A 15,453-nucleotide genomic window follows, 5' to 3' on the forward strand; every position below is an offset into this window, starting at 1 on the left:
GACCCCGTTCTCTCAAGCTGGCTGCTCCAGCCCCCATTTTCTCCCGCTGGCCGCTTCTGACCCTGTTCTACCCCGCCGGCCAATCCAGCCCGCGTTCTCCCCTGCCGGACGCTCGAGCCCCCTTCATCTGCTCTAGCCCTGCATTCGCCATGCTGTCAGCCCAAACCCTTTTACTCCGCCAGTTGCCCCAACTCCCTTCACTCTCGCCGGCAGCTTCAGACGCTTTTCTCCGCTACAGTCCACTCAATCCCCCATTCTCCCCTGCCGGCCATTCCAGAACCGTTCTCCCAAGCCTGATAATCTAGCCCTGCAAATCCCATAGAGAAAGCCAAGTCCACTCCTCACACGCCATTGACCGCAAACCATTTCTCTACTCCGGGTAGCCCAGCTCCGCGTTCTTGCCAGCCGGCCGCACCAGTCCCCGCTCTTCCCTGCTGGCCACTCGGGCCCCCGTTCACCTAGCCGACTACTCCATCCCCCGTTCTGTCGGCCGCTCCGGCCCCCGTTCTCCAGGGCCAGCTGCTTTATCCCAGCAGTCCAAATGCTCTTAGCCCAGCCCCCATCCACCCTGCCAGTTGCCCCACCCATTTCACACCCGCCGGCAGCTCCAGCCCCCGATCTGCACTACTGACAGATCCAGCCCACTTTCTTTCCGGTTTGCCGCTTCTGACCCTGTATTTCCTTGCCGGCCACTCCAGTCCCGGATCTCCAGCGCCGACTGGTCCAGTCACTTTCTCTTTCACGGGCTGCTCCAGTCCCCGTTCTTCCCCGTTGGCCACGTTGTCCCCCGGTACTCAGGCCGCACCAGCCTCTGTTCTCCTCTCCCAGCTGCTCTAGCCGTGCAATTCCCATGCTGACCGCCCAGCCACCTTCTCCGGCCATTTGCCGCAACCCCCCCTCTCTCGCGCTGGCTTCTCCAGAGCCCGTTCTCCTCCGATAGCGGTTCCATCCCCAGTCCTCCGCCGCCAACCGCACCAGCCCCTGTTCTCTCAAGCTGGCTGATCCAACCCCCGTTTTCTCCCGCTGGCTGCTTCCGACCCTGTTCTTCCCCGTCGGCCACTCCAGGTTGAGTTCTCCCATGCCGGTGGCTTGAGCCCCCTTCAGCTGCTCTAGACCCGCAGTCCCCATGCTGTGAACCCAGTCCCCTTCCCTTCCGCCAGTTGCCCCTTCTCCCTTCATTTCCGCCGGAAGCTTCAGCCTCTGTTCTCCGCCAACATCCACTCCATCTCCCATTCTCCCCAGCCGGCCATTCTAGAATCCCTTCTCACAAGCCAGATAATCTAGCCCTGCAAATCCCATGCTGAAAGCCCAGCCCATTTCTCACATGCTACTGACCCCAACCCCCTTCTCTACCAGGGCAGCTCCAGCTCAGCGTTTTTGCCCGCCGGCCACGCCAATCCACGCTCTTCCCTGCTGGCCACTCGTGCCCGCTTTGACTTAGCCAACTACTCCAACCCCGTTCTGTCGGCCGCTCCAGCCCCCTTTCTCCCAGGCCAGCTGCTCTATCCCAGGAGTCCTCATGCTCATAGCCCAGCCGCCATCTACTCTGCCAGTTGAGCCACCCATTTCACACCCGCCGGCAGCTCCAGCCCCCGCTCTGCACCACTGACCGATCCAGTCCATTTTCTTTCCCGCTTGCGACTCTGACCCTCTATTTCCTTGCCGGCCACTCTAGACCGAGTTCTCCATTGCGGACTGCTCCATCCCCCGTCAGTTGCTCAACCGTGCAGATCCCATGCTGCAAGCACATCTCCCTTCTCCCCCGCCAGTCGCCCAACCACTTTCTCTCCTGCCGACAGAACCAGCCCGTTCCGTCCCACCCCTCCCGCCCCGGCCACAGCAGCCCCGGTTCTCCAACGCCGACCGCTACAGTCCCCTTCTCGTACACGGTCTGCTCAAGACTCCGTTTTCTTATGTTGGGAGCACCAACCCCAGTTCACCCATGCCAGCCGTTCCAGCACTGTCAGCTGCTCCCGCCCGGCAATCGGCATGCTCTCAGCCCACCTCCTTTGACCTCCGCAAGATGCCCCAACCAATTTCACTCCCGGCATCAGCTCCAGCCCCCGTTCTCCATCTCTGGTCCATCCAGCCCCGGTTGTCTAACGCTGGTCACTCCAGCCCCGGTGCTGCTCTAGCGCTGCAGACCCCATTCTGACTGCACAGCTCACTTTTTCCCCACCATTTGCCCCAAATAACTTCTCTCCAGGTGGCAGCTCCAGCTCCTTTCTACCCGGCCAGATGCCCCAACCACCTTCTCTCCCGGTTGCAGCTCTAGCTCCCGTCTACACCGCCGACCGCAGCAGGCCCCTTTTAGTCTAGTTGCCGCCCTAGCCCCCGTCTTTCTACGGAGGCCACTCCAGACTCGTTCATCCCCGCCCGCCGTCCAGCCCCCGTTCTCTCCCGCTGGCCGCTTCTGACCCTATTCTTCCCCGCCGGCAACTCCAGCCCGTGTTCTGCCCTTCCTGACGCTCGAGCCTCCTTCTGCTGCTCTAGCTCAGCAGTCCCCATGCTGTCCGCCCAGTCCCCTTTCCTCCAACATTTGCCCCAACCCATTTCTCTCCCACCGGCAGATCAAGTCCCCATTTCCCACCGTTGACCGCTCCTGTCACCTTCTCGTCAACCAGCCCCCATTCTCTCCCACTTGCCACTCCATCTCCCGTGCTGCTCTATCCCTGCATTCCCTATGCTCACATCTCAGCCCGTCCTCCCCCACCCCCCGCCAGTCAACCCAACCCCCCTTCTCTTCTTGCGGCAGTTCTAACTCCTTACTTTCCCGCCGTCCGCTCAATCTCCCGTTCTCTCACGCTGACTGCTCGTACTCACGTTCTTACACTCTGTCAACTCCAGCTCTGGTTCTCCAGCGGAGACCGCTCCAGTCCACTTCTTGTCCACGGGCTGCTGCAGTCACCGTTCTTCTCCGCCGGCCAATTTGTCGGCCGTTCTTCCGGCCGCTACAGTCCCCGTTATCCCCTGCCAGCAGCTCTAGCCATGAAGTCTCCATCCTGACAGCCCAGCCTGATTCTCCGACCATTTGGCTCAAACCCCTTCTCTTCCGCCGCCTTCTCCGGAGCCCGTTCTCTCCCGACAGCCGCTCCATCCCCAGTCCTCCACCGCCAACCGCTCCAGTCCCCGTTATCTCAAGCTGGCCGCAGCAGCCCCCGTTTTCACCCGCTGGCGGCTTCTGACCCTGTTCTTCCCCGCCAGCCACTCCAGCTCACGTTCTTCCCTGGCTGTCGCTCGAGCCCCCCTCAGCTGCTCTAGCCCAGCAGTCTCCATGCTGTCAGCCCAATCCCCTTCTCCTCCGCAAGTTGTCCCAATCCTCTTCACTCAGGCAGGAAGCCTCAGCGTCTGTTCTCCGCCAATGGCAAATCCAACTTCCATTATCCGCTGCCGTCCATTCCAGACCCCGTTCTCCCAAGCCTGATAATGTAGTTCTGAAAATCCCATGCTGAAAGCCTACCCAATTCACACTCGCCATTCACTCCAACCCCCTTCTTTCCTCCGGGCAGCTCCAGCTCGGGCTCGCCCCTGCTGGTCGCTCGAAGCCCATTCAGCTGCTCTAGCCCTGAAGTCCCCATGCTGTCAACCCAGTCCCCTTCTCCTCCGCCAGTTACCCCAGCTCCCTTCACTCCCGCCGGAAGCTTCAGCTGCAGTTCTCCAGCACCATTCAATCCATCCCCCATTCTCCCCCACCGGCCATTCCAGAACCCGTTCTCACAAGCCTGATAATCTATCCCTGCAAATCCCATGCTGAAAGCCCAGCCCACTTCTCACACGCCATTGACGCCAACCCCCTTCTCTACTCCGGGCAGCTCCAGCTCCGCGTTATTCCCCGGCCACACCAATCCCTGCTCTGCCCTGCTGGCTACTCGAGACCCGGTTCACCTAGCCGGCAACCCCATCCCCCGTTCTTTCTGCCGCTCCAGACCCCGGTCTCCCAGGCCAGCTGCTCTCGCCCTGCAGTCCGCATGCTCTTAGCCCAGCCCTCTTCTACTCCGCCAGTTGCCCCTTCCATTTCACACTGGTCGGAAGCTACAGACCCTGATCTGCACCTCTGACCAATCCAGCCACCTTTCTTTCCCGCTGCCGCTTCTGACCCTGTATTTCCCCGCCGTCCAATCCATCCCGCGTTCTCCACTGCAGGCCATTCCAGCCCCCCTCAGCGGCTCAAGCCGTGCATTCCCCATGCTGTAAGCACAGCCCCCATCCACCCCGCCAGACGCCCAACCACTTTCTCTCCGGCCGGCTGTTCCAGCCCCGTTCCCCCAACCCTTCCCCCCCCCACCCCCTCCACCCGCCCCTGCCACTGCAGCCGCGATTGTGCGGCGCCCAACGCTCCATTCCCCTGCTCGTCCACGGGCTGCTCCAGCACCCGTTCTCTCATGCTGGATCCTCCAGCACCATCAGCTGCACTCGCTCTGCAGTCGAGGTGCTCTCAGCCGAGCCCACTGTTCCTCGCCATTTGCCAAAGCGCACTTCTCACCTACAGGCAGCTCCAGCCCCCGTTCGCCATCTCTAGTAGATCCAGAACCCGTACTCTGCCGCTAGCCGCTCCAGCCCCCATTATTCCCCTCCGGCCACTCCAGATACCGTCAAGTGCCTTCGCCCAGCAGTCCCCATACTATCAGCCAAGCATCCTCCTTCTGCGGCAGTTGCCACAAACCATTTCACTCACGCCCGCCGTTCAGCCCCCGTTTACTCCCGGTGGCCGCTTCTGAACCTATTCTTCCCCGGCGGCCTATCCAGTCCGCGTTCTCACCTGCCTGTCGCTGGAGCCCCCTTCAGCTGCTCTAGCCCAGCAGTCCTCATGCTGTCCGCCCAGTCCCCTTCGCCTCCCGTTATTTACCCCAACCCATTTCTCTCCAGCCGGCAGTTCAAGTCCCCGTTCCCCACCGTTGACCGCTCCTGTCACCTTCTCGTCAACTGGCTTCACCAGACCCCGTTCTCTCCCGCTGGCCACTCCAGCTCCCATGCTGCTCTAGCCCTGCATTCCCCATGCTGACATCCCAGCCCCGTCTCCCCCGTCAGTCAACCCAAACCCCCTTCTCTTCTTGCGGCAGCTCTAACTCCGTACTTTCCCGCGGTCCGCTCAATCTCCGTTCTCTAACGCTGTCTGCTCGACCTCCCGTTCTTACACTCTGGCCACTCCAGTCCCGGATCTCCAGCGCCGACTGGTCCAGTCACTTTCTCTTTCACGGGCTGCTCCAGTCCCCGTTCTTCCCCGTTGGCCACGTTGTCCCCCGGTACTCAGGCCGCACCAGCCTCTGTTCTCCTCTCCCAGCTGCTCTAGCCGTGCAGTTCCCATGCTGACCGCCCAGCCACCTTCTCCGGCCATTTGCCGCAACCCCCCCTCTCTCGCGCTGGCTTCTCCAGAGCCCGTTCTCCTCCGATAGCGGTTCCATCCCCAGTCCTCCGCCGCCAACCGCACCAGCCCCTGTTCTCTCAAGCTGGCTGATCCAACCCCCGTTTTCTCCCGCTGGCTGCTTCTGACCCTGTTCTTCCCCGTCGGCCACTCCAGGTTGAGTTCTCCCATGCCGGTGGCTTGAGCCCCCTTCAGCTGCTCTAGACCCGCAGTCCCCATGCTGTGAACCCAGTCCCCTTCCCTTCCGCCAGTTGCCCCTTCTCCCTTCATTTCCGCCGGAAGCTTCAGCCTCTGTTCTCCGCCAACATCCACTCCATCCCCCATTCTCCACAGCCGGCCATTCTAGAATCCCTTCTCACAAGCCAGATAATCTAGCCCTGCAAATCCCATGCTGAAAGCCCAGCCCATTTCTCACATGCTACTGACCCCAACCCCCTTCTCTACCAGGGCAGCTCCAGCTCAGCGTTTTTGCCCGCCGGCCACGCCAATCCACGCTCTTCCCTGCTGGCCACTCGTGCCCGCTTTGACTTAGCCAACTACTCCATCCCCCGTTCTGTCGGCCGCTCCAGCCCCCTTTCTCCCAGGCCAGCTGCTCTATCCCAGGAGTCCTCATGCTCATAGCCCAGACGCCATCTACTCTGCCAGTTGAGCCACCCATTTCACACCCGCCGGCAGCTCCAGCCCCCGCTCTGCACCACTGACCGATCCAGTCCACTTTCTTTCCCGCTTGCGACTCTGACCCTCTATTTCCTTGCCGGCCACTCTAGACCGAGTTCTCCATTGCGGACTGCTCCATCCCCCGTCAGTTGCTCAACCGTGCAGATCCCATGCTGCAAGCACATCTCCCTTCTCCCCCGCCAGTCGCCCAACCACTTTCTCTCCTGCCGACAGAACCAGCCCGTTCCGTCCCACCCCTCCACCCCCTCCCGCCCCGGCCACAGCAGCCCCGGTTCTCCAACGCCGACCGCTACAGTCCCCTTCTCGTACACGGTCTGCTCAAGACTCCGTTTTCTTATGTTGGGAGCACCAACCCCAGTTCACCCATGCCAGCCGTTCCAGCACTGTCAGCTGCTCCCGCCCGGCAATCGGCATGCTCTCAGCCCACCTCCTTTGTCCTCCGCAAGATGCCCCATCCAATTTCACTCCCGGCATCAGCTCCAGCCCCCGTTCTCCATCTCTGGTCCATCCAGACCAGGTTGTCTCACGCTGGTCACTCCAGCCCCGGTGCTGCTCTAGCGCTGCAGACCCCATGCTGCCTCCACAGCTCACTTCTTCCCCACCATTTTCCCCAACTAACTTCTCTCCCGGTGGCAGCTCGAGACTCCCTTCTGCCCCGCCAGTTGCCCCAACCCCCTTCTCTCCCTGTGGCAGCTCCAGCTCCCGTCTTCACCGCCGACCGCAGCAGTTCCCTTTTAGTCTAGTTGCCGCTCTAGTCCCCGTCTTTCTACGGCGGCCACTCCAGACCGCGTTCTTCCCCGCCGGCCGTCCAGCCCCCGTTTTCTCCCGCTGGCCGCTTCTGACCCTGTTCTACCCCTCCGGCCACTCCAGCCCGCATTCCCCAATGCCGGTCGCTCGAGCCCCCTTCAGCTTCTCTAGCCCTGCAGTCCCCATGTTGTAAGCCCAGCCCCCTTCTCTTCCGCAAGTTGCCCCAACTCCCTTCACTCCCGCAGGAAGCTTCAGCCGCTGTTCTCCGCCAACATCTACTCTATCCCCCATTCTCCCCTGCCGGCCATTGCAGAACCCGATCTCCCAAGCCTGATAATCTACCCCTGCAAATCCCATGCTGAAATCCCAGTCCACTACTCACACGCCATTGACTTCAACCCCCTTCTCTACTCCAGGCAGCCCAGCTGCGCGTTCTTGCCGCCGGCCACACCAATCCCCGCTCTTCGCTGCTGGCCACTTTGGACACCGTTCATCAGTCCGACTACTACATCCACCGTTCTGTCGGCAGCTCCAGCCCGCGTTCCTCCAGGCCAGCTGCTCTATCCCAGCAGTCCGCATGCTCTAAGCCCAGGCCCAATCTACTCTGCCAGTTGCCACACCGATTTCACACCCGCCGACAGCTCCATCCCCCGATCTGCACCACTGACCGATGAAGCCCACTTTCTTTCCCGCTTGCCACTTTTGAACCTGTATTTCTTTGCCGGCCACTCCAGCCCGCGTTCACCTTTGAAAACTGCTTCAGCCCCCGTCAGCTGCTCCACCGTGCAGTACCCATGCAGCAAGAACATCCCCCTTCTCTCCGCCAGTCGCCCAACAACTTTCTCTCCTGCCGGAAGCTTCAACCCGTTCCGTCCCACGCCTCCACCCACTCCCGCCCCTGCCACAGAAGCCCCGGTACTTCAGCGCCGACCGCTCCAGTCTCCTTCTCGTACACGGTCTGCTCCAGACCCCGTTTTCTCATGTTGGCCGCACCACCCCCAGTTCACCCATGCCAGCCGTTCCAGCACTGTCAGCTGCTCTCACCCTGCAATCGGCATGCTCCCAGCCCAGCGTCCTTCTCCTCCACAAGTTGCCCCAACCAATTTCTCTCCCGGCAGCAGCTCCAGACCCCGTTCTCCATCTCTGGTCCATCCAGCCCCGGTTGTCTAACGCTAGTCACTCCAGCCCCGGTGCTGCTCTAGCGCTGCAGACCCCATTCTGACTGCACAGCTCACTTTTTCCCCACCATTTGCCCCAAATAACTTCTCTCCCGGTGGCAGCTCCAGCTCCTTTCTACCCCGCCAGATGCCTCAACCACCTTCTCTCCCGGTTGCAGCTCTAGCTCCCGTCTACACAGCCGACCGCAGCAGGCCCCTTTTAGTCTAGTTGCCGCTCTAGCCCCCGTCTTTCTACGGAGGCCACTCCAGACTCGTTCATCCCCGCCGGCCGTCCAGCCCCCGTTCTCTCCCGCTGGCCGCTTCTGACCCTATTCTTCCCCGCCGGCAACTCCAGCCCGTGTTCTGCCCTGCCTGACGCTCGAGCCTCCTTCTGCTGCTCTAGCCCAGCAGTCCCCATGCTGTCCGCCCAGTCCCCTTTCCTCCAACATTTGCCCCAACCCATTTCTCTCCCACCGGCAGATCAAGTTCCCATTTCCCACCGTTTACCGCTCCTTCTCGTCAAATGGCTTCTCCAGATCCCGTTTTCTCCCGCTGGCCACTCCGGCTCCCGTGCTGCTCTAGCCCTTCATTCTGCCGAGTCCCCTTCTCCTTTCCAGTTGCCACAACTCCCTTCACTCCGGAAGCTTCAGCCGCTGATCTCCGCCAGCATTCACTCCAACCCCCATTCTCCCCTGCCGGCCGTTCCACAACCCGTTCTCAGAGGCCTGATAATCTAGCCCTGCAAATCCCATGCTGAAAGCCCAGCCCACTTCTCACACGCCATTGACCCCAACCCCGTTCTTGACTCCGGAATCTCCAGCTCCGCGTTCTTGCCCGCCGGCCACACCAATCCCCGCTCTTCCCTGCTGGCCACTCGGGCCCCGTTAACCTAGCCGACAACTCCATCCCCCGTTCTGTCGGCCGCTCCAGCCCCCGTTCTCCAGGCCAGCTGCTCTATCTCAGCAGTCCGCATGCTCTTAGCCCAGCCCCCATCTACTCTGCCAGTTGCCCAACCCATTTCACACCCGCCGGCAGCTCCAGTCCCCGATCTGCACCACTGACCGATCCAGCCCACTTACTTTCCCGCTTTCCCCTTCTGACCCTGTATTTCCTTGCCGGCCATTCCAGTCCGCATTCTCCATTGCGGCCTGCTCCAGCCCCCGTCAGCTGCTCAACCGTGGAGTTCCCATGCTGCAAGCACATCCCCCTTCTCTCCCGCCAGTTGACCTACCACTTAGACTCCCGCCGCCTGGTCGAGCCCCGTTCCCCACACCCTTAACCAGCACTTCCCGCCCCGGCCACTCCAGCCCCGGTTCTCCAGCGCGGACCGCTCAAGTCCCCATCTCGTCCACGAGATGCTCTAGTTCCCGTTCTCCCCTGCTGCCCGCTCCAGCCCCCGTCAGCTGCTCTAGCCATGCAGACCCATGCAGTCCGCCCAGTTCCCTTTCCCTCCGCCATTTTTCTCAACCCATTTCTCCCCGCCGGCTCTTCAAGTCAACGTTCCCCACCGTTGACCTCTCCTGTCAGCTTCTCGTCCACTGGCTGCTCGAGCCACCGTTCTCTCCCGGTGGCATCGCCAGCCCCCCGTCTGCAGCTCCAGCCCTGCAGTCCGCATGCTGATATCCCAGCCCATTCTCCCCCGCCAGTCACCCCATAACCACTTCTCTCCTAGCGGCAACTCTAACTCTTGCCCGCCGTCCGCTCCATCTTCGTTCGACTTGCTGTCTACTCGAATTCCCGTTCTTACACTCTGGCCTCTCCAGCCCCGGTACTCCATCGCCGACCGCTCCAGTCCCATTCTCGTCCACTGGCAGCTTCAGCCCCCGTTCTTTCTCGTTTTGTGCTGCAGCCCGCGTCAGCTGCTCTAGCCCTGCAGTCGGAATGCTCTTAGCCCAGCCCCCTTTTCACCCGCCAGTTGCCCAAGCCCACGTCTCTCCCACATGCAGCTCCAGCCCCCGTTCTCCATCTCTCCTCCATCTGGCCCCCGTTCACTCCTACTAGACGATCCAGACTCCGTTATTACCCTCCGGCCACTCCAGACCCCGTCAACTGCTCTCGCTCAGCAGTCCCCAAGCTATCCGCCAAGCACCCTTCTTCTCCGGCAGTTGCCACAAACCATTTCCCTCACACTGGCAGATCCAAAACCTGTCCTCTACAGCTGACTTCTCCTGTCATCTTCTCGATCACTGGCTCGACCAGCCGCCGTTCTCTCCCTTAGGCCGCCTCTGACCGCGTTCTCAGCCGAAACCCGGTCCATCACGAGTCCTCCGCCGCCCACCGCTCCAGTCCCCGTACTCCCATGCTGTCTTCTCCAGCTCCCGTTATCTCCCGCTGGCCGCTTCTTACCAATTTCTTCCCCACCGGCGTAAACAGCCAGCCTTCTTCGCTGCGGGGAGCTCCAGCCTCCGTCAGCTGCTCTAGCCGTGCAGACGACATGCTGTAAGCCCAGACCCCTATTCGACCTTTAGTCGCCCCAACCACATTCTCTCCCGCCGGCAGCTCCAGCCCCGTTCAGCCCCACGCATCTTCCCCCTCATGCCCCGGCGACAGCAGCCCCAGTTCTCCAGCGCCCTACGCTCCAGTTCCCTTCTCCCCCGCTAGTTGCCCCAACCCCCTTCTCTTCCGGTGGCAGCTCCAGCTCCCGTCTACACCGCCGACTGCTGACGTCCACTTTTAGTATAGTGGCCGCTCCAGACGCCGTTATTCCCCGCCAGCCACTCCAACCTGCGTTCTTCCTCGCCGGCTGCTCCATTTACCATCAGCTACTCTGCAGTCCCCATGCAGTTAGCCCAGTATCCTCGTCCTCCGCTAGTTGCCTCATCCAATGTCTCTACCGCTAGCAGCACCAGCCCCCGTTTTCCATCTCTGATCGTTCCCGCCCCTGTTCTCTCCCGTGGCCATTCCTGCACCTGTACCGCTCTAGCCCTTCAGACACCTTTCTGACTGCATAGCTCCCTTCTCCCCGGCCAGTTACCCCAACCCCCTTATCTCCCGGTGGCAGCACCAGCTCCCGTCTACACCGCCGACTCCTGCAGTCCCCTTTTAGTCTAGTGGCCGCTCCAGCCCACGTTCTTCCACGCCAGGCACTCCAGACCGCGTTCTTCCCCACCGGCTACTCCAGCTCCCGTTCTCCCTCGGCAGCTACTCTTGCCCTGCATTCCCCATGCTTACATCCTAGCACCTTCTCCCCCGCCAGTCACTCCATCCACCCATCTCGCATTGCGGCAACTGAAACTCTTGACCGCCGTCCGCTCCATCTTCCGTTTAACCCGCTGTTTGTACGTATTCCCTTTCTTGCACTCTAGCCTCTCCAGCCCCGGTTCTCCAGCGCCGATCGCTTCAGTCCCCTTCTCGTCCACGGCTGCTCCAGTCCCCTTCTTCCCGGCCAGCCGCTCCAACCGCAGTCAGCTGCTCTAGCCCTGCAGTCCCCATGCTGACCCCAAGTCCCCTTCTCCTCCGTCATTTGCGCAAACCCATTTCTCTCCCGCCGGCAGATACACTCCCCGTTCCCCAGCGTTGACCGCTCCTGACACCTTCTCGTCAACAAGCCCCGTTCTCTCCCATTTGCCACTCCATCTCCCGTGCTGCTCTAGCCCTGCATTCCCTATGCTCACATCTCAGCCCCTCCTCCCCCACCCCCCCCCCCCCCGCCAGTCAACCCAACCCCCCTTCTCTTCTAGCGGCAGTTCAAACTCAGTACTTTCCCGCGATCCGCTCGATCTCCCGTTCTCTCACGCTGTCTGCTCGTACTCCCGTTCTTACACTCCGGCAACTACAGCCCTTGTTCTCCAGCGCAGACCGCTCCAGTCCCCTTCTTGTCCTCGGGCAGCTCCAGACACCGTTCTTCCCCGCCGGCCAGTTTGTCGGCCGTTCTTTCGGCCGATACAGCCCCCGTTATCCCCTGCCAGCAGCTCTAGCCAAGAAGTCTCCATGCTGACTGCCCAGCCTCATTCTCCGGCCATTTGGCTCAAACCCCTTCTCTTCTGCCGATTTCTCCAGAGCCCGTACTCTCCCGACAGCCGCTCAATCCCCAGTCCTCAACCGCCAACCTCTCCAGCCCCAGTTATCTCAAGCTGGCCGCAGCAGCCCCCGTTTTCACCCGCTGGCGGCTTCTGACCCTGTTCTTCCCCGCCGGCCACTCCAGCTCACGTTCTTCCCTGGCTGTCGCTCAAGCCCCCTTCAGCTGTTCTAGCCCTGCAGTCCCCATGCTGTCAGCCCAATCCCCTTCTCCTCCGCCAGTTGTCCCAATCCTCTTCACTCAGGCAGGAAGCCTCAGCGTCTGTTCTCCGCCAATGGCCAATCCAACTTCCATTATCTCCTGCCATCAATTCCAGACCCCGTTCCCCCAAGCCTGATAATGTAGCTCTGCAAATCCCATGCTGAAAGCCTACCCAATTCTTACCCACCATTCACTCCAACCCCCTTCTTCCCTCCGGGCAGCTCCAGCACGCGTTCGCCTCTGCTGGTCGCTCGAGGCCCGTTCAGCTGCTCTAGCCCTGAAGTCCCATGCTGTCAACCCAGTCCCCTTCTCCTCTGCCAGTTGTCCTAACCTCCTTCACTCCCGCCGGAAGGTTCAGCCGCTGTTCTCCACCACTATCCACTCCAACCCTCATTCTCCCCTGCCGGCCATTCCAGACCCCGTTCTCCCAAGCCTGATAATTTAGCCCTGCAAATCCCATGCTGAAAGCCCAGCTCACTTCTCATCCGCCATTCACCCCAATCCCCTTCTCTACTCCGGGCAGCTCCAGCTCCGCGTTCTTGTCCGCCGGCAACACGAATCCCCGCTCCGCCCTGCTGGCCACTCGAACCACCGTTCACCTAATCGGCAACCCTATCCCCCGTTCTTTCGGCCGCTCCAGATCCCGTTCTCCCAGGTCACCTGCTCTAGCCCTGCAGTCCGCATGCTCTTAGGCCAGCCCCCTTCTGCTCCGCCAGTTGCTCCAGCCCCCGTTATTCTCCTCCGGCCACTCCAGATATCGTCAACTGCATTGGCCCAGCAGTCCCCATGCTATCATCCAAGGATCCTCCTCCGCAGTTGCCACAAACCATTTCACCACCGCAGTCAGATCCAGCACCCGTTATCTACCGCTGACCTCTCCGGTCACCTTCTCGACCACTGGCTCCTCCATCCGCCGTTCTCTTCCTTAGGCCGCTTCTGACCCCGTTCTCAGTCCATACACGCTCAATCCCGAGTCCTCGACCGCCGAACACTCCAACACCCGTTCTCTCGTGCTGGCTGCTCCAGCTGCCGTTTTTCCCGTTGCCCACTTATTATCCCTTATTCCCCACAGCCGTAAGCAGCCAGCCTTCTTCCCAGCCTTCCGCTCCAGCCCTCGTTAGCTGCTCTAGCCGTGCAGACGACATGCTGTAAGCCCAGCCCCCTATTCGCCCGGCAGTCCCCCGAACCACATTATCTCCAGCCGGCAGCTACCGCTAGTCGTTCCAGCCCCCGTTATTCCCCTCCGGCCACTCCAGATACCGTCATCTGCCTTCGCCCAGCAGTCCCCATGATATCAGCCAATCATTCTCCTGCTCCGGAAGTTGGCACAAACCATTTCACTCTCTCCGGCAGATCCACCATCCGTTACCTACCGCTGACCTCTCCTGTCACTTTCTCGACCACTGGCTCCTCCATCCGCCGATCTCTTCCTTAGGCCTCTCCTGACCCCGTTCTCAATCCACACCCGCTCCATCCCGAGTCCTCCACCACCGAACACTCCAACCCCCGTTCTCCATGCAGGCTGCTCCAGCTGCAGTTATCTCCCGCTGCGCGCTTATTATCCAGTCTTCCCCACCGCGTACAGAGCCAGCCTTCTTCCCTGCCGTCCGCTCCAGCCCCCGTCAGCTGCTCTAGCCGTGCAGACGACATGCTGTAAGGCCAGCCCCCTATTCGCCAGCCAGTCGCCCCAACCACATTCTCTCCTGCCGGAAGCTCCTGCCCTTTCGTCCCAAACCTCCACCCCCACCCGCCACGGCCACAGCAGCCCCGGTTCTCCAGCGCCGACCGCTCCAGTCCCCTTCTCGTACACGGTCTGCTCCAGACCCCGTTTTCTCATGTTGGCCGCACCAGCCCCAGTTCACCTATGCAGGACGTTCCAGCACTGTCAGCTGCTCTCGCCCTGCAATTGGCATGCTCTCAGCCCATCCCCCTTCTCCTCTGCAAGTTTCCCCAACTAATTTCTCTCCCGGCAGCAGTTCCAGACCCCGTTCTCCATGTTTGGTACATCCAGCCCCGTTTGTCTCACGCTGGTCACTCCAGCCCCGGTGCTGCTCCAGCGCAGCAGACCCCATGCTGACTGCACAGAACACTTCTTCCCCACCAGTTGCGCCAAATAACTTCTCTCCGGGTGGCAGCTCCAGCTACCCTCTCCACCGCCAGATGCCCCAACCCCCTTCTCTACCGGTGGCAGCTCCAGCTCCCGTCTACACCGCCGATCGCAGCAGTCACCTTTTAGTCTAGTTGCCGCTCTAGCCCCCGTCTGTCTACGCGACCACTCCAGACGCCGTTCTTCCCAGCCGGCCGTCCAGCACTCGCTTTCTTCCGCTGTCCGCTTCTGAACCTTTTCTACCCCGCCGGCTACTCTCGCCCGCGTTCTCCCCTGCCTGTCGCTCGAGCCACCTTCAGCAGCTCTAGCCCAGCAGTCCCCATGCTGTCCGTCCAGTCCCCTTCTCTTCCGTCCTTTGCCCCAACGCATTTCTATCCAGCCGGCAGATCAAGTCCCCGTTCCCCACCGTTGACCGCTCCTGTCACCTTCTCGTCAACTGGCTTCTCCAGACCACGTTCTTTCCAGCTGGCCACTCCAGCTCCCGTGCTGCTCTAGCCCTGCATTCCCCATGCTGAAATCCCAGCCCCTTCTCCCCCGTCAGTCAACCCAAACCCCCTTCTCTTCCTGCGGCAGCTCTAACTCCTTACTTTCCCGCGGTCCGCTCAATCTCCGTTCTCTCACGCTGTCTGCTGGTACTCCCGGTCTTACACTCTCGCCACTCCAGCCCCGGATCTCCAGCGCCGACCGCTGCAGTCCCTTTCTCGTTCACTTCTCACACGCCATTGACCCCATCCCCCTTCTCTACTCCTGGCATCCCAGCTCCGCGTTCTTGCACGCAAGACACACCAAAACCCGCTCTTCCCTGCTGGCCACTCGGGCCCTCGTTCACCTAGCCGACTACTCTATCCCCCGTTGTGTCGGCCACTCCTGCACCCGTTCTCCCAGGCCAGCTGCTATATCCCAGCAGTCCGCATGCGCTTAGCCCAGGCCCCATCTACTCTGCCAATTCCCCCGCTCATTTCACACCCGCGGGCAGCTCCAGCCCCCGATCTGCACCACTGATCGATCAAGCCCACTTTCTTTCCGGCTTGCGTCTTCTGACCCTGTATTTCTCTGCCGGCCACTCTAGCCAGCGGTCTCCATTGCGGACTGCTCCAGCTCCCGTTCTCCATCGGCAGCTACTCTTGCCCTACATTCCCCATGCTTACATCCCAGCCCCTTCACCCCCGCCAGTCAACCCAGC

The sequence above is a fragment of the Narcine bancroftii genome (assembly GCF_036971445.1).
Source record: "Narcine bancroftii isolate sNarBan1 chromosome 12 unlocalized genomic scaffold, sNarBan1.hap1 SUPER_12_unloc_2, whole genome shotgun sequence".
NCBI classification, from domain to species: domain Eukaryota; kingdom Metazoa; phylum Chordata; class Chondrichthyes; order Torpediniformes; family Narcinidae; genus Narcine; species Narcine bancroftii.